We start from the raw sequence: 27,186 nt of genomic DNA on the forward strand, positions 1-27,186 counted from the left end.
AAATAAATGAATAAATAAAAAAAAGTAATAAAAAAAAAAATATATAAAATGTAAAAAATCAATAAAAAAAAATCAATGAGGAGTTATAGCTTATAAAGAAGGCGATTTCATCCCACTTGGCCTGCCATTTTTCTAATATTTGTAATTTAAGGGATGTACTGAGTTCTGAAGGGGTAAGAACGGCGGTGCCTCGGCCAGGGAGCGTGAGTGCAGCTTTGTGGCAGCTTTGTCCGCGAGCTCGTTACCTGCAATGCCAATGTGGCTTGGAGTCCATATGAAAATAATGGATTTACCTTGTTGAGATAATTTTAGAAGAAAATATTGAATTCTTATAATGAGTGGATGTTCGGAGTACATGTTTTTTAAACTTTTTAGAGAGCTCAACGAATCTGAGATTATTACAATAGTCTTCTGAATTATTGAAAAGCTTCTGAATTGCTGAAAAAGCTTCTTTTGTTTTCAATAGACTATTTGCTAAAGAAGGCTATATCACAATGAGACCTGTAGGAATGGAGCAGTAAAAGTTTAATGAAAAATTTTCTATATGTATTTGGCTATAATTCTACAACAATGACAATTTCTATATAGCTCAAATTATGAATGACGACTCTTCTAAGGCTCTATACGTTTGAAAATGTGGCTAAGTTTAAAAAATTACTTATTTTAAGATAGCAAAAAAAATTGTTATCCAATAATTAAAAAACTATAGATCTTCTTGAATATTGTCGTAGTTCATTCAAAAGATTATAAAACTCTGCCAGACAAAATAAAAACCATCTAATTCGAACCTGCACAGGTATATGCCAATGAAAATTTGTACGAAGCTAACATTTTAAAAAGTGTTTCTTCTAAGGTTGTAACACTGATTAAGAAAAACTAAGTACATTTTTTACTTCACCATATTTTCCTGATAATTATTTTGTTTTTAATCCGAATATTTAATTTTCGTAAATTGAAAAAAAAAATCATAGATATATTACAACCCACATAGTTCTCGATCATACACCAGATTGCTGATGCCAAATGTAATCACAAATAATCTCGCCAATACATGATAAAAATATCCGTAAGAAATACTATCATCAAAATCAAATCACGGCAAGTGTATGAAATACATAATACAAAAAAATAATGAAACACGTGTTTATATGCCCAATATATAATATTTTGAGAATAAGAATATTTCAAGGAATGGAATGTTAATTGGATTGATATATTTAAACCACAGGTGATTGATGAATGAGAAAGTTATATTGTTTCATTTCTGGGCTTTCAAATTATAGCTGTTTGGTTGTGTAATTTAATTTAAAAATAATCCTATTACGCGTAATGTGACATAATTGTTTTTATAAAGCGACTTAGGCTTTTGATTTTGTATATTAGTTATAATATTGCTTTTTAATGTTGTTTATAATTTTAAAATTTACCAACGATTTTAACACAATTTTTAGCATATAAAATAATTTAATTACCTATCAATTTTTTTTCATATGACTTATATGAAAAACTTTAAACATAGGTAATGTACAGGTCGGGGATGCTGACAGCAAAAAATACACAAATAAACCGAACCTATTTATTAGCGCTGACGTTTCGGCCTAAATTTTAGCCCTTCATCAAGAACTCAACGAAGATTCCGTTAAAAGTGATGAAAAGTGAAAAAATATTTAACGAATCTTCGTTGAGTTCCTGATGAAGACCTGAAATTCAGGTTGAAACGTTGGCACTAATAAATTAGTTTTGTTTATTTAAATATTTTTTGCAGACCACACTTCTGACTATTTTCCCAAATTAGTCTACGGTCAACTAGACACACCTCATTAAAAAAATGTATACATTTTAAATTATGCTCAATTAATTTTTTTTTGGATTACAACTTTTATTCTACTGGATAAATCGAGGATTTCAATAGCTAAGGCCCAAAACGACACTAAACATTAAAAAAAAAACATAAATTGGTACAGAACTTTCGGAGATAAGTAACAACGAACATTACATTTTATATTACAAGACAGGTAGTATCGAAAATTTGCTATATCTTCGCTACTACTTGTCCTATTTAGGTCAGTCTTTTTTTTTTTAAGAATACTATATTGTCTCATGTGTATTATATGAAAAAAATATATATATTTTGAGTTATATTACTTTTGTTATATTAATATTACTTTTGACAATATCTTTTTTCCTACTGGATAAATGAAGAATTTCAATTACCAAGACTTCTTCAACATCACATTTACATTGATTATTTTAATTTGTATAATGTATTACACTTAATGTTTATTAAATTTATTAAAAATAACAAAAATTTGTTTAGTTTACACTTTAAATTTTTATTATTGATACGTTTATCATTTGTATTGCCTTTGTTTAAGTTTTAAAATTATTTGTTAAATGGTCACTTTTTAAAAAACATTTTATTGTACGATTTCTGTTTTCGGAATTTTGTTAATCTTTTATTTTGTATTAAAATATATTTATTATTAATTGTTAATTACATATTTATATATTGTGCTATATTGCATAGTTCATTGCCTTTCAAAATATGAAATATATCGATACTTGTATTAAATATTAATATAAAAATAAACAGATCTTTATATACCTAATTCGACTTTAATATTTCATGAAAATCACATCCCTACTCATTATATTATTTGGGATAAACAAGGATTCAAAGAGCCAATAAATACGTATCTTTTGGATCACAGATAGCAACGTCCAAGAGCGGGAGCAACTGTTACGGCGACGAATTTCCTCCCACTTTCCAGGACAAGGGGAAAAATCGACTTTCCATAAATCGGAACCTTAGCAAATTCCGTTGGACCATTGTGCCGTAAATTATCTGACGGAATTGTGGTTAGGGTCAACTTTGATGCTTGCTCTTATAAAAGAAGGTAAGACTTTTTTTACGACCCAGTTTAGTGCTAAATTAAACCATTTCATGGGCCATCTCATCGCAGTTTCCTTTCCTTTAGTGACAGCGTTTAAACCAATAGCTTTATTGGAAGCATTAACCATCCATAAAAAAAGTCCTTATTGTGCATATCGGGGCATCTGACGTAAAAGTAGTATTGCAATATAAAATATAAGTGCAAATTTGGATCGTTTCGAATTAATTTTTTTAACATTTATTTATATAATTAAATTTAAAATTGTATTGAAAATATATACTATAAGTATTTTTGATGTGAGTTACATAATAGCATGAAACAGACTTGTGAAGAATCTACTGATTGAATCAATTTAAATGGTAATTTTGAATCTAACTTATTTTTTAATCTCTTTATTCTACACGATTGTATAGATTATTATATAAATTAAAAATTGTCTTTTAAAAAACTTTTTTATAGGACAAGAATAATTAAATAATATTTGGTGTATCCAATTTCCCGATTTTTGGCTCCTAAGACAAATACAATAATTCCTTATTGTATCTTCCATAATGTTGATCCGATAAAGATTTTATTTTTATTTATTTATAATATTTGAAAATTTAATTATCTTCCTAATGAACATTTGGAATGTTCCGAAAGGTTCATAGATTTCGAAAAAATTGATAAACCAAAAGTTTCAAAGGTTTCCATGGTTAGCTGATAAAATTACTTTTCACACGTACACATAATACTCGAAATACTCGTACCTTTGCTAATACTATGCCGATTTAACTATTTTTTTTTAAAGAATTAAATTTAATGAAGAAGTTTTATGAAAACATCGAAAATTTGATCCGAAAATAAAAATCTCTTTGCGTAGGTAGGAATGTTAACATAGTATTACAAAGCCGTATCTCTACTAATACTGATCAAATTTAGATTTTTTTTTGCTTCCAGGTTTTCCAAATTTTACAGTTTACCATGAAACGAACACTTTTTGAGTAATTTTATTCTAGGATTTGTACTTGATGTAAAAAGTTTATGGATTTTAAGAATAGTTCATAAAATAATTATAGTCGTTTTGGTCTTACAGTCAAGAGAACATGTTTTTCGGCTATTGCACAGAATACCTAAATTGGCGCACAGGCACGTCACATCTTCGACCAAGAAGTGACAAAATTAGTCCACCAGTTCCAGAGATAATCGTGGCACATTTACATAGACCTCTGTTTTTAAACTTGGTTTCAACGGAAATTTACTAAATGTTAAAAATCTGACCCAATTTCAATAATCTTCTGTATATTAACTACGTTTAAAAAAAAAAAAATCGTATTTCAATGATTGTTATTACAATATTCAAATTTTACATTCAATATATTATAAAAAATATATATGTTAAGGAAAAGTATTACTATTGTGAATAATAAATAAATTGAAGCTATAATATGCTGACCACCCCAGATAATCATATATCCAAATTTCTGTTTTTGCATTTTGTAGTTTTGTTTTGTCATAACATAATGATTTCAAAATCCAGATGAATTATTAAAAGTAATAAAATGGACAAATTCTTAATAAGATACAATATTAAATTGATCATAAATCCATTTCTTAATTATTTAATGTCATCCTCAAATATTCATGAAGAAGATAGTCAGAGGTGTGATCTATTTATTTTGCAAACGTTGTTGTTGTTAATTGTTGCTTAAAGGCGTAAAACCCTCTGGTCATCAAGGCCTATAGCATGATAAAAGTAAAAAATAAAAAAAAAAAAATAAAAAAATTAAAATTAAAAATTAAAAAAAATTAATATCGAAGAGGAGTTATAATTTAGAAAGAAGGCGATGTGCTTTTAAAAATTCAAACACTAATGTAATTTTTGCTTCCTCATCTGTGAGATCTTCTGATAAATTTGGGGTCAGTCCTATCCTGTTTATTATTGGCAAATAGTGAGTACATTATTCAAAAATATGTCTAATCGTGAGAATGGACTGACAATATTTGCACGTTGGAGGTGGCAGTTTTCTGATCAGGTGTGAGGGTATGATCTATTCTCAAGCGGGTTAGAGCAACTTCCTCCCTGCGGCTGTTGCGGTAGGATTTTGCCAACGTTTCGCCACTTTGTAGAGCTTCATCAGGGCTGTTCAAGTTAGAGCTATCCAGGCTTTTTCATTCTTTTACTTACTTTTTTTTCTTCATAATTTTAAATTATACGGTCAATTATTAATATATATATATATCATCCCCTAAAAAATTTATAACTCCAAAATTTAATAAAACTATTCCGCATGAAAAGCTTCTTTATGGTCTAATCTGACTCCTGACTTTCTGATCTAGCAATGAAGTCCTTAATACTTAACGTAGAGCCTTATCCACTGAAATTGAAAATATGTTAATTAGTTCAGAGGCAAAGCGTTTTTTTCATTCTAATCCCCGGAAAGTCTGATGATATTCCAATTATTACCATTACAGAGAGAGCACTTAAATTGGAAATGTTATATCATATTGAAATAAACTGAATCCGAGGCTTAGCAAGCCAGTCTAAAATTATATTTAGAGAAAGATTTGTGGGATTTCAATTAAATAAATCCAGGAAAGGGAGATAAAATATAAGGGCGGAAAATATAGCGGAAAAGGTGGCAATTTAATCATTGCTGTCCTGGCCCTGACGTGTTTCGAATGAGAGATACCCAATGTGAATGGCTGAGCCCTTTCATCTGCTACCCTTCCATCCAGTTGGCCAATCAACTCCTACCCGTATTGGTTCAGCTTCATTTATTCCTTAGAGCTTCTATTTAATAAAGAGAGACAGCTCGGCTTCCTTATTGAGTAAGTGTGTTAGGTGCACTGTAAAATTATATATTGAAGTATTACAACTGTGAATAATTATTAAATATCTTTCTGAAACGAGCGAGGATTATTATTTTCAACTCTCAGTAGCAGCGACCAGATTTTTTAATTTAAAAGAATATTTCTTGGTTATTTTTACCCAATAAAAACAATCTGGTACAATAAGTTAAAAAAATAGTAAGAGAACACTGTTATATAAAATCTATATGACTAAAAAAAATATATATTACACAAGACTGGAAAGACAGGAAACTGCAAGTCGATTTCGACTGATACAGACAAACTTCCAACACATAACAAAAGGCTGATCTACATGACTGTAATAAGGCCAATCTGGACATATGGAGTTGAGCTTTGGGGCTCCACTAAACCTTCGAATCCCTCGCGTATTCAATCTTTACAATTCAAAATCCTTCGTAAAATCCTCAATGCTCCTTACTTTGTCACAAATAAAATCTTACATAAAGACCTTAATGTTCCCTATGTAATCGATCTAGCCTGAACCAGATATCACTTCTATTATAAACTCCCTAACCACTCAAACCCCCTAGTTTTTAACCTTTCATCCTTTTCCATTCCTGACAATCCTCCGAGGCGCCTAAAAAGAAGATGGCCTCGAGACCTGCTAATGTAAAACGCCATTAGAGTGCTGCCATAGTTTCTCTATACGCCTGTAACACTCCAATTTAACCAAGATCAGATTTACTAAATGTACAGCTGTAAATAGCAATAAATAAATATTTAAAAAAAAGAAGAAAACAAGAACAAATTTCTTTTTTATTCACTGATTACCAAGAAGATGATTAAAATTTAATTTCTTCGACATTTTGAAACGCCTATACCAAATCCTAGATTCCTATCATATAATCCTAGATCACCAGTTTGGATTCCGAATATCCCACTCCACTATCCAGCAATATCATCGTGTGGTGGACGTTGTCTCATCTTGTTTGGAGCGCGGAATGTACTGCGCGGTAGTCCTTTTCGATATAGTGCAGGCTTTTCATTGAGTTCGGCACCCGGGACTGCTTTAAAAACTCCGTAAATTCCTACCTCTTTCATACTTTCTCATCACCCGTTTATTTCTCACTGATAGATTATTCAAACTAAACCACAATGGCTCTTACTCTTCTCTCAGACCGCTGGTGTTCCTAAAGGTAGTATCCTCGTATAAAAATCAAAAATATGAATTTACCTAAATATTTTTATTTATTTAATTTTTTTCATATTTTATTGGACATTTGGAGCTTGGATTTTTAAATTTATTTTATTTTTTAATTATTTCTATTACTTCCTAAGTAATGCTAAGTGGTGATTTAATTTGTTAAAACAATAACAATGATCATTTACTAGTGAAAAAAGTATAAATAAAAATTTATTAGCAGCACTGGGTGCAATCTCCCTCATGCCAACTCTTGCCATGCTTGGCTGGTACATCTCATCTGCTGGCTACAACATTTACAAGTGCAAATAAAAAAAAATTTCATACATACTTTTTCTATGGGATTCATTTAAAATGTGAAAAAAAAAATAGATTTAAAAAATAATTTTCCAACAAAATTTGTATTTACTCTATAAGTCCAGGATCTTATACCTGTGTTTATCACTTTATAGAAGGAATCGTCGATTTCAAAAACGGAGCATGCCAGAACTTCCAATCAGGTATCAGTAAACTTGAATAATTTCTATTTATACTATGTATTTCTAATTTCAAAAAAATATATTATGAATCCTTCCATAGGATATAACGCGATGTCAAAACTGTAAAAATTTCCACTTTCGATTTTCAAAGTGATTAAAATAACAAAATAACTAGCCTATAGATCGGAAAATTAAAAATATCCTTTACATATGCGCACTTTCATTTGAAAACAAAAATGTTATTGCCTGCTGAGTTTTCTGAAAGAGGTAATTTTTTTTGTTACTCCATTCGGATTACTGGAGTACCATTCGGTTCTATTACACATGGTGATCACATGTAAAGTAAAATATTACTCCGTTATCACTAAAACGTTTTTATATAATAGAGATAATTTGTTTCTGTTATTAACATGAAATAAAGATTATTTTATATTAAGCCTTAGACCTCTCACGGGTTATCAGAAATAAAACTAATACTAGAATTTAAATTAACAAACGACAGCAGAACAGGTCCTCCAGAAGTTGTTTTATAATGGGTCAAAGTTAATGAGGCCTTAAAGAAAAAACAGACAGCGGCTTTAGTTAGGGCTTAGCGGCTTGCAAAGTCCTCATCCTAACCTAGGTGAAGTTGACACTGTGAAGCCCTCTAGAGCTAATGTCGCCCTCATGTTTATTTCATCTCTTAATGGCCTTATAAAGGTAATAATCCCCCCTCCCCTTCTTTTTACTCATACATATTAAACCAAGTGTAAAACTAACTTTTTCTCTCTTTTTTTTTTTACTACTCGTTTTTATAAAAAGAAAAATGTAATTATCTTACTGGAGGGTGCTTAGCCCAAATTATCTAATTATTCATAATTATAAATATCAAAAGTTAAAAGAGAAGTATCAGAGTATAATTAGTTCAATTTATAAAACTTCTTTTTGAGAGGAAATGTAAGTCCGTAGTAATCAAATTACTTTTTATGAAATTAAAAATATTTAAATTTACGAATTTCAATTATTGGTAATAATCAAATTATTTGGTATATTTATGTGAACTCATTTCAAATTTTATTTTAGTTTTAAATTTTAAAAAATCTTCATTGATCGGGATAGTTTCAAATATTATTTCACCATTTTTTAATTTTATTTTTTGTTATAGTATATTTTAAGTAAATTTTATTTAATTATTTATGTTTCTCTCATCCCCTAGGAAGAGTCGTCATTAGGTAACTTTATAAGTTCCTTCTAAATTACCGCAATGCACAGAAAACCGCGCTTATCTGCCCTAGCAGGGACCAAGATATCGACGGTTAAGCGGGATACCCATCCAATGAAATTAATAGAATAAAAAAGCTCCCATGTTAATTTAACTAATATATTATGTAATAATTAAATTGAAGTACAAAACTTAGTGCATAAGTGATAAGTATATTAAGTTTTCCCCTCCGAGAACTACTGCATTAGATATGTTTCCTTTTTCTCTTTAGTTCAGTCCAAATCTAAGCAATATCATGCTTATTCGTATAAACGATATGATATTATCAAGAAACAAATTAACTAGTGACAACAACCTACATACTTTACAATGAATATCATTACGAAATTAGTTACGTAAGTAGTTACATTGCCCCACTGAAAAATATCACATTAGTTTTACAGTTCCGATTCGTCTATACGTATGCTTTTATTAGCCCTAAATTGTGCTCATTGAGACCGTGGCTAAACCGTGTATGAACAGATGTTTTAGGGGGCTACGAATTTTTGGTGAGAACCCGCGCTTCTGAATAATTTTAAACATGAAAATTTATTATTATTTAAAGCAGAGTAGATTTTCTGAAATGTTAGCCCTAATAGAGCTATTTACGTTTAATGGTTCTCGAGATATAGCTTTTTAAAAAGCAATATTTCATAACCATGTACTAAAATATTTGTAGTTAGTGTATTTATTTTGAGAAATCTATATCTCAGGAACTATGTGACGTATAGATATCTATTAGCATTCAAATTAAAGCTAGTTTAATGTACTATAAAGTAATTTATGACCTTTATCTTCATACGAATAGTAGTTTTCATGAAATTTACTAAAATAAATTTATTTATAGTTGTTCATCCAATAAGTTTGATTTATGAAAAAGTTTATTTCGAAAACCATAAGACGTACAGATGTTAGTCAGCACTTAAATTCAAGCTAGTTAAATTTACTATAAAATAGTTTATAACCTTTATCTTCTTGTGACAAAATAAATTCACAAAATGTTAATTTCTAGTTGTTCCGATAAAATGTTTGATTTTTGAAAAAATATATGTCTAGAACCATAAGAACTATATATGTCTGCCAACACTCAAAATAATGGAAATTTAACTTACTTAAATTTAGTATTTAGTATTTAAGTATTTTATGACATGTATTTTCGTGGGGGTAGCAGTTTTTAAGATATTCGCATATAAATATAAATTTGGCACATGAAAATTTGTCCGAACAACTATAAATCAATTTATTTTAGCAAATATCATGAAAACTACTACTCCTGCCAAGATAAACTTCTTAAACTACTGAATAGTATATTATACTAGCTTTAATTTGAGTACTAATAGACATCTGTACGTCGAATGTTTTTGAGATATAGATTTCTCAAAATAAATTCACTAACCACTGATCTTTCAATACATTCTGTACAACATTTTTATGAAATGTTGCTTCTTAAAAAGCTATATATCGAGAACTATTTAACGTAAATAGCTCTATTAGGGCTCATATTTTAGCAAATTTACTCTTCCTTAAATGACGTTCTCTCAGGTTTTTTTGTGTTGTTACTTTTAAAGATATAGAGCCCCGAATTAAAATTTAATTGTTTTTATCGATTTGGAACAGCCGCCATTTTTTGTTCCCCCTACCTATAATTGGCAGACTCATCAGTTTTGACTAGTAATTATACATAGTTTTCATTAAAGTAATCAAAAATTGGTGTGAGATAACTGCCTTTTTTCTCCTCGTGGGCTCTTGTACTATAAATCTTGTGGTATCTCTAAAACGGTTTATTTTGGGCCTTAAAATGCCTACAGGGTCTGACTTAGGTTCCAACGTGTGTTGATCCACACATCAAAACTGAAAACCCAAATTTTACCATCTCCATCTACAGACTTATCTTTGTTAGATTTTTGAAACTCCTCACCTATTTATAATAACAAAGAAAAATTGACTTTCGCACTAACCTCTAGTCCGTTATCCCTCATGAAGCCCTGCAACGTGGGGCGAAACGTTGGCGCAATATAAATAGTTTAATTACTATTTGAGTTTTATTTGACCGCACGTTGACAATCTTCCTTTTATTATTACACACGGTCAATCAGAGATCTTCCAAAAAAAATATTAAACTAAAATATAATAGTTTTTAAAGAAAATCTTTAGATTCATCATTTAATTTAAATTTAGAACTATTTTTAAGTTTTAATAACTGCCACAAGATCAGTTACTTTTTCTGTTTTACTGAACTTTGCGTTTTCTAACCATTTATATACTTATTTTCACCTTATCGGTGGTTAATAATGAAAGTCGGTTGAGAGGGGTCCTACCGTTGTTATTTTTAGAATCTTATTTTTAAAAAATCTGTGAAAAATATAAATTCAATGCCTTTTAATAGTTTTATTTATTCAGTATACAATAACAATTGTTTAGATTGCACCATCAATTGGTTGTTGCCAAAGTAAACTAAAAATAGCAAACAAAAATAGGATATTTTTATCGATAGCATTTGGGTAATTATAAGATACTAAATATGGATTTAGTATTAATTTTGCAATATTTCTGTGAAAATGTTATGTATGTTTTTTTTATTTGAAAAATTATATATCTTATATACGATATACTTCAGGTACAAATGGTATAGAGAGATCGTTTTAAATAATAAATTACATGACGGAAATTCACAGTAATTATTTCTACCAACATTTAAAATAAAATTTATTGGCTTACAAAATAAATTAAACAATTGACATTATTCAACCCTAACCCTTTAATTATACTGTATTTCATCATTTATTTATTAAAAAAAAAATAGTGCCCCGGGTGAGGATCGAACTCACGACCTTAAGATTATGAGACTTACGCGCTGCCTACTGCGCTACCGAGGCGATGTGTCGAAATGTTCTATTAATTAAGCTGGGGTCATTGTTAATTGTACTATAGTACTATTGGGAAGAAAATACATTATTATAATAATTATGAGAGATAGTTAACCGTGGATGACGTACGAGGAGAAGATGGTGGGGGGTACGATCAAAATGAAACACAAATAAGTTGGTGTAACCTATTTTATTGTGCCAACGTTTCGGCTAGAATTTCTAGCCTTCTTCAGGGGTGTTAGCCTTAAAAATCAAACGCCTACCTAACCTTACGCCTATAAGCAGGCGTTTGATTTTCAAGCTTACAGCCCTGAAGAAGGCTAGAAACTCTAGCCGAAACGTTGGCACAGTAAAATAGGTTACACCAACTCATTTGTGTTTCATTTTGATCGGGGGGTGCGACCATCTTCTCCTCATACATTATTATAATTTTTCTAAAAATTGTTGTTTTATATCATACACCGCAATCACATTGTATATGATCGTTATGATATTTACACAACTGGAAAATCTTCACTGTTAATATTCAAAAAGTAATAATCTACTAATAATTGAATTGAATTAAGTGTTAGTTATAAACAATGCAATTTCAACATTAAAAATAAGTTTTAAATCAGTAATTTAAAATTAATGTAAACATAACATATATCTTCATTTAAAAATTCCTAATGATTATCGCAGATTAGATTTCCATATATTTGGGACATGGCTGTGGTAGCCCAAATATCGGTGGTGTCCGTAATCATCACCGCAGAGCCAATACTGTGGCTAATGATGATATCTCTCCTTATAGGGGAATAAATAATCAAACAGAATGGAACATGTGCTGTCAAAACGTCTAACACAAATATCTTACGAATATTAACTGATGTTTCAAAGAGAAACATTGTCCATGGGTTGAAACAAAGTTCCTATTCTCGGATTTCAGCAATAACCGGACCTGCCAAATAGGAAAGTAACAATATATGTACTATAACACATGTAACGTATCTACACATATAAAAAAACCTCCATGCCTCTATAGTTTCTATGTTATATCAATAAACAATTAATGTCAATAGTTTTAATAAATCTAACACCGACTTGAAAAAATAGGGGCATAAATACTAAATTAAATGATTAATACATGAACAATAAAATTATACCAGTAACTTAAATAATAAAATTATACCATGGATACAATTTTTAGTTTTCAAAATTTATAATTGCACATAACTAAAAAAAAATCGATCAAAAATACAATCTTTATATTTATTCTATTTCCGAAGATACTGTGTCCCCCTTCTCAGCACAATTCAATTCATTGTTGGATTCTAAAATAGTAAATCTACAACTTGTTAGTTTCACTTATGCAATAATTAGGGAAACTATTAAAATCCTAAAAATATTTTAAAATTACATTATACTTAATATATTACAATCACCAGTACAATAATAATAAATTTCAACTTCTTTAACAAAGAGTATTACTTTCTAAATGATTTATGGGAGAATAATCGTAAAGTACTAATTTTTACCGATTTTTTATAAATATTTCCATAGAAAATTGGAGGTCACATAGTTGAAATTTGTAATCAACAGCCCGAAATCATTTATAATATCATTCAAATCAGAAAATTGTCTGAACTTCTCTAAAATGTTCCTGGTAAAAAGAACACAAGACTGGCTAACAGAGTTAATCTGCGAGGTTATGAAGAGAGTATGTCACCCACCAGTTTGAGGGTACAAGCGTACTCAAGTTGTTTTCTCAAACTTTATGACATAAATATTTATTAATAAAAAAATTGACTTTTCTGTTTAAATTTTAATGTACAAAGGAAGACTTACTAATTGTAGTGGTGTAGCTTCTTAAGAGTAGATATCCATTAAAAAGACGCTACCAGCACCTGCAAAAAACAAAATTAATGTTAACCAGATATTGTCATTGTTATGAATCCAAACCTCTTTAAAAGGAAGCATAATTAAAGAATCTTTATTCCTCAATTTGAGAAATTATAAATTGGATAGAATTGTATATAATTTGAAATATTTTTTTTTTATTTATTTATTAATTTTTACATCATATTTATCATATTAAACTATATTTTTAACACTTGTGGTAGTTTAGAATCTTAAATTTCAAATAAAAATTAAAAAAAGAATAACTAACGTTGGAAAGTAAATCGATAAGTCAGAAAAAAACATCAAGAATATTGTAATAATTTTATTAAAATAGTATAATAGAAAATGGAATTTAAAATAAAAATATCACACACTATTTTTAAAAATTTAAAATGTTTGATTGATTTATATTTTAATACAGATAATTTTTTATACTATTTATGTTATTTTTAATTAGAAACTCCATATAATAATCAAATTGAAATAAGAAATGCCAGAGGGAGGAGGAAAAAAAAATTATGCATTTCGTAAATGAATAAATGAGACATCTTATTTCAACCCTAGTTAAATAAAATCGAGAGTGCAACAAAATGTTTGATTGATTTATATTTTAATACAGATAATTTTTTATAATATTTATGTTATTTTTAATTAGAAATTCCATATAATAATCAAATTGAAATAAGAAATGCCAGAGGGAGGAGGAAAAAAATATTATGCATTTCGTAAATTAATAAATGAGGCATCTTATTTCAACCCTAGCTAAATAAAATCGAGAGTGCAACAAAATAAATCCTATTAAATACTAAAGTTAATATTTTTTTTAAAAAATTTATTTATTGATATTTAGAACTTTATAAAAATATATACAACTAGTAAATTTGCTGTTAGTAATAAAATGTCATGATGCAAATATTTGGAAATCTACCCATTGATAGAACACCCAATAACATTTCTAGGGGAGAAGATCACGAGTCAGTATTCTTTTCAGACGACTGGGAGGATTACCAGGTATCGAAGGAGAAGCCAGGTTTGAAACAAGAGAGGTCGGATGGTGAGGAAGTTTATTATGGAAGGATTGGTATCTTGTTCTGGCCAAATCGGCAATATATGGAACATTGAGGTCCTGATGGATGACTTGATTTGTGAGGATTGGATACGAGAGGAATTGGAAGGTTTAGTGGATCCCCAAAGCTCAACTCCGTATGTCCAGATAGGCCTTATTATAGTTGTGTAGATCAGTCTTTTGCAATGAATTGGAAGTTTAGACCGTTTGTCAATTAAATATTATGATAGTCGGAATCGATGAGCAGTTTTGTATGAGGATTCCATGTCAGTCGTTTGTCCAAATGTAGTCCTAACTAACGGATCTGTTCGACAAGATTGAGTGGTGTATTATTAAATAATACTGTGGGTCAGAAAGTTTACGACAAATGGTAAATGTGATTTGGTGGGATTTATTGGAATTGACTTTAATCCTCTGGTTTTGGCACCATTCTTCAAGAGAGATGATGAAGTAAATATTTTTGGGTTGATAATATTCCGGTACTTCGGACTTAATTATTATTATTTTTATTTATTCATAAATAAAAAATCAATAGATTTGACTGATAATAGTAAGAGACATCTGAAATATTAAAATCATTGAGATTTGAAAATAAATTAAAGTGACAGTCCAGATATTTTCAGATTCAAAATTTACCGAGTTGCAGAAACAACTACGTAAAAAAGACTTACATTTGAATGACCTCAAGAAAAACAGCACTGATGTTCTAGGAGAAAACATTCACGGAAAAAATAGCTTTGGCGACTGAACCCGAGCCGCCATTTGGAAGGAGTAAGGAACGTGGGTGTCCATATTTACTGGTCATTGCAGTCGGGGCTTGTGCTTCACCGAGTAACCCATGACCTTTCGAGTCTTCTTCTTTTTCTCTAGCCCTGGATTATAGGATTGTATGTTTGTCCTCATCCTTGTGTTGGTCTCACAAAATAATGTGGTTTTATATATGGATGACAGTTGTCAAAAGATTAATTGTATGAAGTTCACTTAATTCTATACCAATAATTAATTATAAGAATTAAAATATCCTATATTTTAAAAAAAAGTACGCCATAATATACACACGATATCACTTATTTATTTATAAACTATATCAAGTTTAAATGTAAAGACTGCTTCATAGTGTTACACTTCACATTTTTTGATAACGGACATTGAGAATTTTATGGTCTCATAGAGACCACTGAAATAACAACTGAAATCTAAGAAGCTTTGTCACATAGCAATTAAAATTATTCCTCCGAATCAAAAGTTTCACCCATATTTTACGTTTTATACATAAGTATACGTTTTATTCTTCTTTGGTTACCTTTTAAAATATCTACTGTTTATCTTCTTAACACTCAGTCAGACAAAATGATTTATGTTATAATGTGATCATGTATTTGTTTGATGTTATGCATTTTTTTTATAAAGTTAACTTAAATTTGCCAATAGTTTCCTGGTGACTTGTCACCTTTGAAGAAATAAATATATAGGTAAAACTTTTCCAAATGCTGAGACATAGATAGAAATTCAAACATTTTCTTGTTAATTTATAAATTATTAATCAGTGTAAAATATTTATTTTAAAATAAAATGGTTGGTCAATTGTATGTTAATGATTATATCATGTATCAATTTATTTTTTTCTTTTAATATCTTTATTGAAATTTACAACTGTATATTACATTATACATTCAGTAAATTTGATCTCAGTTAAAATGGAGTGTTACAGGCGTGTAGAGAAACTATCCATTGATAGAAATCTAATGATGTTAGCATGTGATCTCGTGGCCATCTTCTTTACAGGTGCCTCGGAGGATGTCAAGAATGGAAGACAAGGCTAAAAACTAGTGGGTTTGGGTGGTTAGGGAGTTTTTTGGTTGGTTAACGAATTTGGTTCCTTGCCAGCCTAGCCGCCTTTAGTCAAATATAATTTAGGCATTATCGGTCCAACAGAATGAAATTTACAGAGATTGTGCATGTTAGTAACCAGTAGATCGCACATCGATGTTAACAGAGGCCTCCAACTACTTTTGCTTGAGTATAAGTGACTTCAATCAAAATCTGGTTATCACATCCCGATGATTAGACATGGATTGAAAATATATTCGATTTTCTAGGCACAATGCAAAACCACAAACTGTGAAAGGTTTTTTTAAATTATTGTTCGATTATAAAAATTCATTATTATTTAATTATAATAAGCCAAAAACCTAGCTTAAGATATTTATTAATTTAAAAATATTTTGTGCTTATAATGCTGACTGTAATATAGGCAGAATACAGAAATAATGTAAAATATTAAACATGAAATACGTTTGAAACTAAAATGATATTTGCAGACAAGCTTCCATTGTACATCAATGACTGATCTATGCAACAAGGTCACGAGGCCATTTCCTATTCAGACAGTATTCAATCGATTTGGATTACTCCTTTATTAGGCTATGGGTTTTATTATGAATGGGTATGGATTGATTTTTTGAAATATGAAACATAGTTTCTTTCAAACTACTAATACCTTTATATCCAAAAAATGGAAGGAGAATCAGATTTATAGACCATATTGAATTGAAAATTTTCTGACATAAATAGTTTTTATGCGTTATTTTTGAATTTATACCATTTTATTTATATTTGTTTTCATAATTCACATTTATATTTATATATTTAGAGTCTACCAATGGGTAGTTTCTCTATATGCCTGTACCAAATTTACTAGATGTATTTTTATGTAAATACAGTTATATATGTCAATTAAAAAATAAAAAAAATATTTATATATCAATGGTTTTTTTTTTTACTATATTATTTTTATTCTCTTATATAACTATTACTTTTTTGAGTATTTCACATCTGACCGCAGACATTACTCATCGCACTTCCGTTTTAAGCGGAAGAAAGTTATAACTATAGATCCGATTTTTGTGAAGTAAAATCCGAAAAAAGTGCAATACAAAAATCCAAAATATAATAAATCGTGATGTAAAAACCCAAAATGTTTATAAAGTACTCAAATACTGCAATAATTAACTTAATCGTTATTATACTACAACTTCATCTATATAGTACTAATACATGAAAACTTATCTAACCTTGTTTGAATTACAATAAACTTGCTAAATACTCTCAACATTTATGTAAACAAAGTTAAAAACTAAATTACTCAGATTAACAACCTAACCTTTTGTACATAATTGAAAATCTATGAGGAAGCCAATTATATTAAATCATTTTATTTTTCTATAGTAAAGGCTGGAACTTAAATTTTTCAATTCCTTAAAACTATCTCAATTTTAAGGTTTAGAAAAAAAAATGTGAAAAACACAATATAGAATGAATTATTTAAAGATATTCTTCCAGTCCAAATTCTTTCTTTTAGTTTTTCAGTTGTGTATTTCATACAAATTTAACATTAACAAAAAAACTTAGTTATAAATCAATATAGAAAAACTTTAATAAGATTGATTACAGGTGTATTCATATTGATCAGACCAACTAATTTTTTGAATTATTGAAAATCCCACTAACCCAACAAATTCCAATTAGTGACAACTAAGTCAGACGGAAGAATAAAGGGTTAGAGATGGACTGGGAATCCAAATTAAAAACATTAATACGGAACATTCTCTGTGACAAGATTATTCTAGGGAGAATTTTACATAGTTACAGGCCATTGGTTAGCACTATTCAAGAATAATCTTTAGTTATGTTTACCTCTGCTTTTTAAGTAGAATTCGATACTTCACATGTTATCATTGCATTGCTTTAACCTAAATTTAAAAAAAATTAACTATTGATTAAATAATTTTAGTTCAAGCATTAAAGTGTATAAAACAAAAATCAAAATGTAGCCCAAAAAAGAGTAACGTTTGCAATTTTGTGCAGAAAAAAATCTAATTCCTGAAGAATCCCTTCTTGTTGGATGTTCTTTGAATTTTTTTTCCATGATAGTACTTCTATCGAAGTTTGGTGGAATTTAAAGTTAGCGAACAAAAATTGTAATTGCACAAAAATTCTGTTCTTTGTAATAAAAGTTGTATGTGATTGTCAGATGACACTGCTCTAATTGGACTTCATAATTCATAAACACCAATATTGCCTCCAGTTATTACATTCAATAATCAATTCTTCTCCTGAATTTTCCGTTCGATTGATCTCATTTCTCCTTTCCCCTCGTGAGGAAGACACGGGAAAATAATTGAGGAAATAAGGAAGGAGGAGAAGACACTATAAGTTGACTGATGAGGAAGGATAACAAAGGAGGACGGGCTGTACCTCGTTGGTCCCTGTCAATCAGCTGCCAGTCAGTTTGTCTTGTCTCTCCTAAAGCTTCTATTTAAACTAGATCAATGCCACCTTGATAGCTACATTGTCATTAATGTTTGTATAAAAAAATATAAGTAAAATATTCCTATATTAAACAACGCGTTTATTTAATTAACTATTTAGATTATAAGCCAGTTTTTATGAGATGATAACAAGATATTTGTTCTTTTGTCCTCTTAGTTCATATTTCGAAAAACCTCGACTGGAATTCGAATCACGAAAAAGACATATACAAAATACTAATTTTATATTGCACGTTTTCCTCTTTTTTTTGCAATATTTTTTTTTACTAAAATATTGTTTTTTTTTTGCATAAAATTTAATACCTAAGATACATTTCTTACATTATCTACATATAGATGTATACATACCAATATTAATTCATTTTAATCTTATTTTATTTGTTTCCTTATTTAACAAGTAAACACAAATGATGAATGCTCTTGGAATAATAATACCACTGGTTATTATTGATCAATGCCACCTTGATAGCTACATTGTCATTAATGTTTGTATAAAAAAATATAAGTAAAATATTCCTATATTAAACAACGCATTTATTTAATTAACTATTTAGATTATAAGCCAGTTTTTATGAGATGATAACAAGAATCAAGACTTGTTAGTAGAGACCCGATATTTGTTCTTTTGTTCTCTTACTTCATATTTCGGAAAACCTCGACTGGAATTCGAATCACGAAAAATACATCTACAGAATACTAATTTTACATTGCACGTTTTTTCTTTTTTTGCAATATTTTTTTTTACGAAAATTTTGGTTTTTGTTGCAAAAAATTTATTGCCTAAGATACATTTCTCATATTATCCACATATAGATGTATACACACCAATATTAATTCATTTTAATCTTATTTTATTTGTTTCCTTATTTAATTTATAGTTTGGAGGTAAGGCAATGCATTGATTAGCACATGACAAGTTGATTTCAACCCCTAAAAAAAGATGAACAAGTAAACACAAATGATGAATGCTCTTGGAATAATATTAACCTGTGGTTTCGGGTAACTATGAATAGGTTTCTCTAGAATAAGATTGTAATAGAGAACGTATTATATGTATTATACGTATTGTATTATTGTATTTAACTTGGATTCCCAAAGTGCCTGTATTGTATCAACCATGGCTGGGGTGTGGCACAGAGGTAAGGCGCTACTATTTCCAATCCAAGGTTCCAATCTGGCTGTGGCAGATATAAGCAATTATTCTGTTACTATGTCCGTGAGTGAACCCTGTGGGATCTAGGTCCTACTGAGGTCCACCCAGCTTCATAAATTGGGTGCCCTTAATGTGGTAGAACGTGATCTTGAAAAAATAACTTCCTTGTTGTACCGTTGTTCAAAAAACAGTACTTCCTTAGAAGTGATCCAATTAAACAAAAAATCAATATACCTATACATTTTTAATCAAACTTTTATAAATATTTTGATATTGATTTATTTTTATATTGATTTGACTTATAAATTGTTTGAGAATTGGTTTATTTTATGTAAATATCCAAATAGGAAGGTATGTGGAAGAACACGCTGTCAAATTTTTGGGGAAATTAAAAACAGAATTATTCTTGGAAGAATATTATTGAATATTTCAGTCTGCATAATGCGACCCATATGGTTTTTAAAACTTTGAATTGAGTTGGTTTTAAGAAGTCTAAAATTTGAATTCCAACCTTTATAATTAGAATATGTAATCATTTAATAGTGTAAGAGCTTCCACGAAGCTCTTCATGTTATTTTTAATGTACAATTGTATAAATGTAGAGAGTATTTAGTCAGTGTAATTTAATTTAAACAAGATTAGGTAAGCTTTACATGTATTAAGGTTATAAATTAAACAACAATGTTGAACATTGAAGGATTTGGTTGTTTTGTATATATTTTGATTTGTTACAGCACCATTTTGCACTTTGCCAGTTTTTAACTGAACAATAACCAGGACTCTACTTATACGGAAACATCGTCGAATGAATCACTTCTATTTGCTTTTCCTTTGGATTTTGGATATTTGCTTTTTCTTTATGCGCAGCCTTTTGTTCATATTCACAAAAGAAGTATCTATTTTACTATAATTAGTTAAATAGCACATTTTTTAAACAGTTTATTTTATTTTATTAACTATTAATTATTCAATTTGGTCATTTATATATATGGCTCTCCTCATTATGAGAATAAATAAAAATGTAAACGTGGATATCTTTTTTTTTGCTAGAAGATTAAATGATATCGGTATGTGCGTGTCGTAGCTTTATTATAAACTATATAATAAAGCTATATAGCTTTTATTTTCATTTGACATTAGCTAAGAAACAATTATTACTATAAATTATTTTCACCAATTATTATTATAAACTATATATGGATTTTCAACCTGAAAATAATTATTAAAAATAAACTATATCTTTATTTCATGGTGTTGACCGAAATAGTAATTTGAGACCTCAGAAAGTTTCCTCCCATTTTGTTTCCTTGACCAGAACACATTACAACCAAATTAGTTCGTTACTTCTTGAATAATATTCTCTTATTTATGTCGCGAAAGAGAGACGTCTGTGTAGCAACAGTGCTATGTCAACATGGTAACGATTAACCTAACCTAAAGCTATTCCTAGTCAATTAGAAAAATATGTAACTACCCAGTCATCATTACTACTGATAAGGTTAAAAACTCTAAACTCCAGTTCAAGTTCAGTAACAATCAATACAAAATTTTATGTTGGCACCATTTCCCTTGCAGTTGATAAGGCGTATTCTTGTGGCATCCAGAAAATAGCTTCACTACTACTATATTTACTGTCAACTATCATACGAAATCCATTGCGACAGTACTATTAAGTCGACTACACTATATGTTATTTTATACACCTGCAATTATTACCAAGAAAACTACAACCGAATACTTACAAACTTATTATTTGGTAACAAGTAAAGCCAAATTTAAACTAATCTTAAAGAAACTTTAGCTTTGAACCTAGCTTCAATTCGTAGTGGGAGCTCCATAGAAAATGATTGCGTTAGAACAGAAGAATTCCTCTGGAAGACTGGAACGGGAATGACATGAAGGCAGAATATTAGCTCCATATAAGGAGAGGCGTTGGAGTGTACCGAATCTGGAAGCACAAAGGTATTTGATCCAACCTCCTACTAAGAAACCCTCCACAGTATATCAAGCGAATAAGGGCTCTAACAATACCAATAATTATTTTTTAAAATAGTATAATAAATAAGATATTTAATAATAAATAAAAATTTTTTTTTCCAAATTCACACATTTTGATTACAAATATAAAATATGTAAAAAAATATTCATTCATTTTTATATAGTTCAATCAATCCATAGTAATTAGTCCAAAATAAAATAACTTGCTTAATAGGCCCTTTTAATTTTTTTTTATACGTTGTAGGTTGAGATAAAAAACGTTTTGTTTCTTACAATTACAAATAGCATACACTTACGGGGCAAATTTCAGTAGAAGCATACTTTAACGGTTTCACCGATAGTACAAAAACTATCTGACCTAAAAAAAATTAATAAACGCCATCTTAAACGTATTATTCAAAGCTGAAAATCTTGTTAATTTATTTCTACTCCATTACTTAAATTAATTTGAAGGTTAAGGCTCAAATTAAAAAAGTTTTAAAGTCATCATTTCAATGCAAATGAAAACTACAAACAACTTTTCTTATCGTCTGGTGGATAAGTCTCTAATAGTAGTTAATAAATTTCCGACTGGACTGGAGTTAAAATTATGAAATTCTAAGTTTATGATGATTAAAAGCTTTATTTGTTTATTTTCAAGATTTATATTTGAAAACTGTTTGTAAATAGCAAAAAAATACACTAAGTCAGTACAGTGCAAGTACGTAAATTGTAACTACTGAAAACATTGTACTTATTAATATTTTTAATGCTTAAAAATTAAAAAAATAATAAATAAGAAATATAACTAATTCAATTATGGTATAGTATATTACAAACAATTAGTTTATTGTTAGTTTTTATAAAACTTAACATTTTTTCTGTTTGTTAATTTTTAAGTCATTTATTTGTAATATTTTTGATAAGCTTGTAATACGGGTTTGTATTTTTTATTTTAGTTTTGGAATAATTACTTTTTGTGTTTTTATGAAGCGGTCAAGCTGCTGTTGTTAACTCCCACATAAATAATAAAGGTTTTTTTAATATTTATTTATTGCTATTTACAACTGTACATTATAATACATTTAGTAAATCTGATCTAAGTTAAATTGGAGTGTTACAGGCGTGCAGAAAAACTACCCATTGTAGCAATCTAATGACATTTTACATTAGCTGGTCTCGTGGCCATCTTCTTTTCAGGCGCCTCCGAGGATTGTCAGGGATGGAAGAGGATGCAAGATTAGAAACTAGGAGGTTTCAGTGGTTAGAGAGTTTATAATGGAAGGAGTGATATCTGGTTCGGGTTAGATCGGTTACATAGGGAACATTAAGGTCTTTGTGTATGATTTTATTTGTGACAAAGTAAGGAGCATTGAGGATTTTACGAAGTATTTTGGATTGTAAGTATTGAATACGAGAGGAATTCGAAGGTTTAGTGGAGCCCTAAAGCTCAACTCCATATGTCCAGATTGGCCTTATTACAGTCATGTAGATCAGTCTTTTGTAATGTGTTGGAAGTTTAGACCGCTTGTCTAGTAAGTCCTGTAATAGTCGAAATCGACGTGCAGTTTCCTGTCCTTTCTTTCTGGTGTGAGGATTCCAGGTTAATTGTTTGTCCAAATGTAGTTCAAGGTAGCGGATCTGTTCGACAGGGATAAGAGTAACATCATTAAATGAAACTGTAGGGCAGTCAGTAGGTTTACGACGAAGGGTAAAGGTGATTTGATGGGATCTGTTGGAATTTGTCTTAATTCTCCAATTACGACACCATTCTTCGAGGGCTGTGATATGGGATTTGAGATTTAATAATGAAGGTAATTTATTTTTTAAGTTAGTTCACCTCTAGAGATCTTGTAGATCTGTCAGACTGCCCGAACCTGCCTTTTCTCAACGCCTGCCTCTCTTGGGGTACTGCTTTCCAGTTAGACCATCCGTGCGGTACTCTTTTGCACTTTGTTGATTCTGTTTATGTATCTTTCTGGTTTTTATCGTCCCACGTGGTCTTAAGCCGACTATAGTGGCATCCATTGTTGTGTAGGGGCATCCATTGTTGGATTGCTTCGAGCCACATGTCCCACCCATCTTAACCTCCTTGGCTTCATATCATGAGATATTGACTGATCAGTCTCTGCAATTAGTTCTGTGTTGCACGGAGGACTTTCCGTTCAAATTTCTCGATTCTGCTTTCTAGGGTACTTGTTAGAGACCAGCCGTATATCATGGCATTGTATACCCTTAGCTTCAGATTTTTAGCGGTTTTATGGAAAAAATTGTGCGAAATTCTATTATTTTGGTGGAAAATACAACATTACCAGTTTGATTGTACTCGTAGATAATATAAAAATAATTAAAATAAATATTGCTTCCCTGACCCGTGTCTTTCTCTTCTCTGATGAGTATTGGTCGATCTGCGTTACAACCGCAAGGTAATCTTAGAATAATTATAAGAATAATAATGAGAAACAATGAATAATTTGACGTGAAAAAAATTAAACGGGTTATAATATATCATATAAATGTACGTTTGATGGTATGGACTTGATAACATACATTATACACATATTTGTAAACCTAATGGTTCCAAGAGAGATAAAGGTTTGAGAACAAACCCTCACTCGGTTCCTGGACCCTCAACTAATATTTGCGAGAGGGCGGATTTGGCTTCAATCCCTTGTATTTACATCAACAACAGTCCAACAGTTGCTATCTCTCATTTTCACTTTCCACACCATTTCTCTATTCCGTTATTTAGGGAAAAAAATGGATTATTCGACTTAATATATCGAGGATATTTAGATATAATTGTAAATGACAAGTTAACAAACCCCTGAGGACGATAAAGTTGTAACAAACGATATTAGCGAAGTGACCACGACCCAGTTGGAACGGACAGGTCAGTCAGGCAACAAATAGCCAATCGATCAACAACTTCTCTCATTAGTCCCATTCCTAATGTTCCAACTCGATTAAAACTTTACATGTGGGCTTGTGTATTAATTTATCTGCGTGACCGTGTATAATATAATGGCGTTTTTTAGATATTAAAATATTTTGGGAGACGAACTTTTTTTTTGGAAATATCTAATCTAAGAGCATTTAGACCATTCAAAACATTTTCACTCTGTACTTGGATTATTGAAGATTATAAGTAGTATATATTATTGTAGAAATCATTACTAAAATAGAAATTATAGAGCCCGTAGCTCAGTGGCTAAGACACACTCTTACCAATTTGATATCCATTCACGGTTCGGATCCGGCCTGGGGCGTTGACTTTTTTCACTGAGTGGCGGTCCCACAAAATGAAAAACTTTGACCTCCAACCATGGTTAGGCAGTATAGGACTCCAATGGGAGTCTTGGCCGAAAAAAAATTAACATCTAACAAACTATTAAAAAAATTAACAAGTTAGTCAAATTTAGATATTGAAAAATCTGGTATTGAGATCACACAACATTCACTGACCACTCTTACCATTTTTGAGATTTATTTAATTCATGAGTAAGTTTCAAAACAGCATTATTTTTAATCCACAGTACAGTAATGCCAAAAAAATAAAAACTTTATTTTCTCCATTAAATAATTAATATATTCCTAAGAAGCAAATTTTACACTAATCAATTTCTTAAAATAATAAAAAAAAACATGAGGGTTTTATCTAAAACCTAGGCTGTAATATTCGTTCTTAAAAAAGTTAAAAATTCAAATTAAGTTTATAATAATCCTTTAACTGGAAGAGTCTTATGGAATTAAAATGGATTTAGTGAATGACACAAATTATATGTCATATATAGGTTTTTTGTTATCAAGTAAATAATTTATAAATAGTTCTTTGAGTGTATATGATATATTAATGTTGTTATAAGCACATGTTTATGGTTTTGTTGAATTTGTTTTTTAGCAGCCTGAAGATGGGGGAAATCTCCCGAAACGTTGCTGTATGATATGAAATAAACTATTATAGTTTAATAAGGAAGAAATTGTGTCATTCACTAAATCCATTTCAAATTAAGTTGAAAATTTCAAGGGAAATAGTCTAAATATTTTACAATTATTAGAAACATGGAAAAAATTTTCCATTTTCCAAAAAGTCGGATTTAAATGGTTTTTTCTTTTTATTTTGCGGTTTATTTAAACTCTATTCAAAATAGAGTTACGTAGGGCTTAGAATTTTCTAGATTTGTATTGCAGAAAGATTCATTATCCTTTAAAGAGTAGCTATAATCATCCAATGTAGAGTTTAAAAAAACTGTTTATTTTAGGTATTAGAAAATACTATTAATTAATTATGCATTTTTTTTATTAAACTATTAATAACAATATATTAGCTATGAATAATAAGCCAATGAGTGAGATGTTACAGACATGTTATATGCGTTTTTATTATAGAAAAGTGGTAGCAGATGAAATAATTTTGGATGTGGTAGTTACACACTTACAGTTAGTAATATCGACATAGTTATCTATTATTTCATTGAAAATTCTATGAACGTTTTTCACAAACCTTAAGTAAGTTACAACATATTGAATAAAAAAAGTACTGACAGAACTAAGCAATCTGAATTTTAAGTTATTTGAAAATTTAGTAACTTCAGTAAGCTTTTGTTTGTATTTCAAGCGTACTAACTCTTTCATTAAAATTCTCCAATGAATCTGGCAGTTGTACAAACAAATCGTCTCGCCAAGTTTGTTTATTGGACACTAAACAACGATAAGCCCGTCAAACTGAAAGTTCACAACTGTTGTATTGGTTTCCGGTGTTTGCTGATCAACGCAGACAGTAAAAATAAACACAACAAGACCTTATTTTAATAGGGGCCTAACAGATTTTTGAATACTTACGAATCATTCAGGAATTTCAAATATTCCCAACAATGCCCACGCATGCGTGTATGGTAATTTTATATAAATTCCCTACATCAACTTATTAATTAGTGTGAAACAATTGTTTGAAAATATTTTGTATTTTTGGGATCATTTGTTCGCCCATTAAACTTTCATGGGCGAACAAATGATCCCAAAAATACAAAATATTTTCAAACAATTGTTTCACACTAATTAATAAGTTGATGTAGGGAATTTATATAAAATAAGCATAAGTTAGTTGTTTAGTAAATAATATCAATGGTGGAAAAACAATAAATTTAGTTTAATGAAATTTTATTTTTGTTTAAACAAATTTAGTGCCGCTTTAGCGTTGTGAAAATGAAAATATGTGGAAGAAACCAGATTTACCTACCAAAAATTGTATGCATTTCTATTATAAGAATTATTTTGTATTTTATGAGTTATAAAAAAAATATA

General features: G+C 29.6%; 1 long non-coding RNA gene and 1 other non-coding gene across 2 annotated transcripts in view; both read right to left on the reverse strand.

Annotated features, from left to right (window-relative positions):
• LOC136796838 (uncharacterized) overlaps window positions 1-27,186 on the reverse strand; it is a 184,255-nt gene that overhangs the window by 92,018 nt on the left and 65,051 nt on the right. The window contains exon 2 of the long non-coding RNA XR_010844601.1: window positions 13,302-13,360. This is a non-coding gene — a long non-coding RNA (uncharacterized lncRNA). The remainder of the gene's footprint in view (window positions 1-13,301; window positions 13,361-27,186) is intronic.
• On the reverse strand, window positions 11,411-11,483 carry TRNAM-CAU (transfer RNA methionine (anticodon CAU)). The gene has a single exon. It is a non-coding gene; the product is annotated as a tRNA-Met (tRNA).

This window comes from Halyomorpha halys, unplaced genomic scaffold, assembly GCF_000696795.3.
Source record: "Halyomorpha halys isolate HHAL.00 unplaced genomic scaffold, Hhal_1.1 Scaffold1448.1, whole genome shotgun sequence".
NCBI lineage: Eukaryota > Metazoa > Arthropoda > Insecta > Hemiptera > Pentatomidae > Halyomorpha > Halyomorpha halys.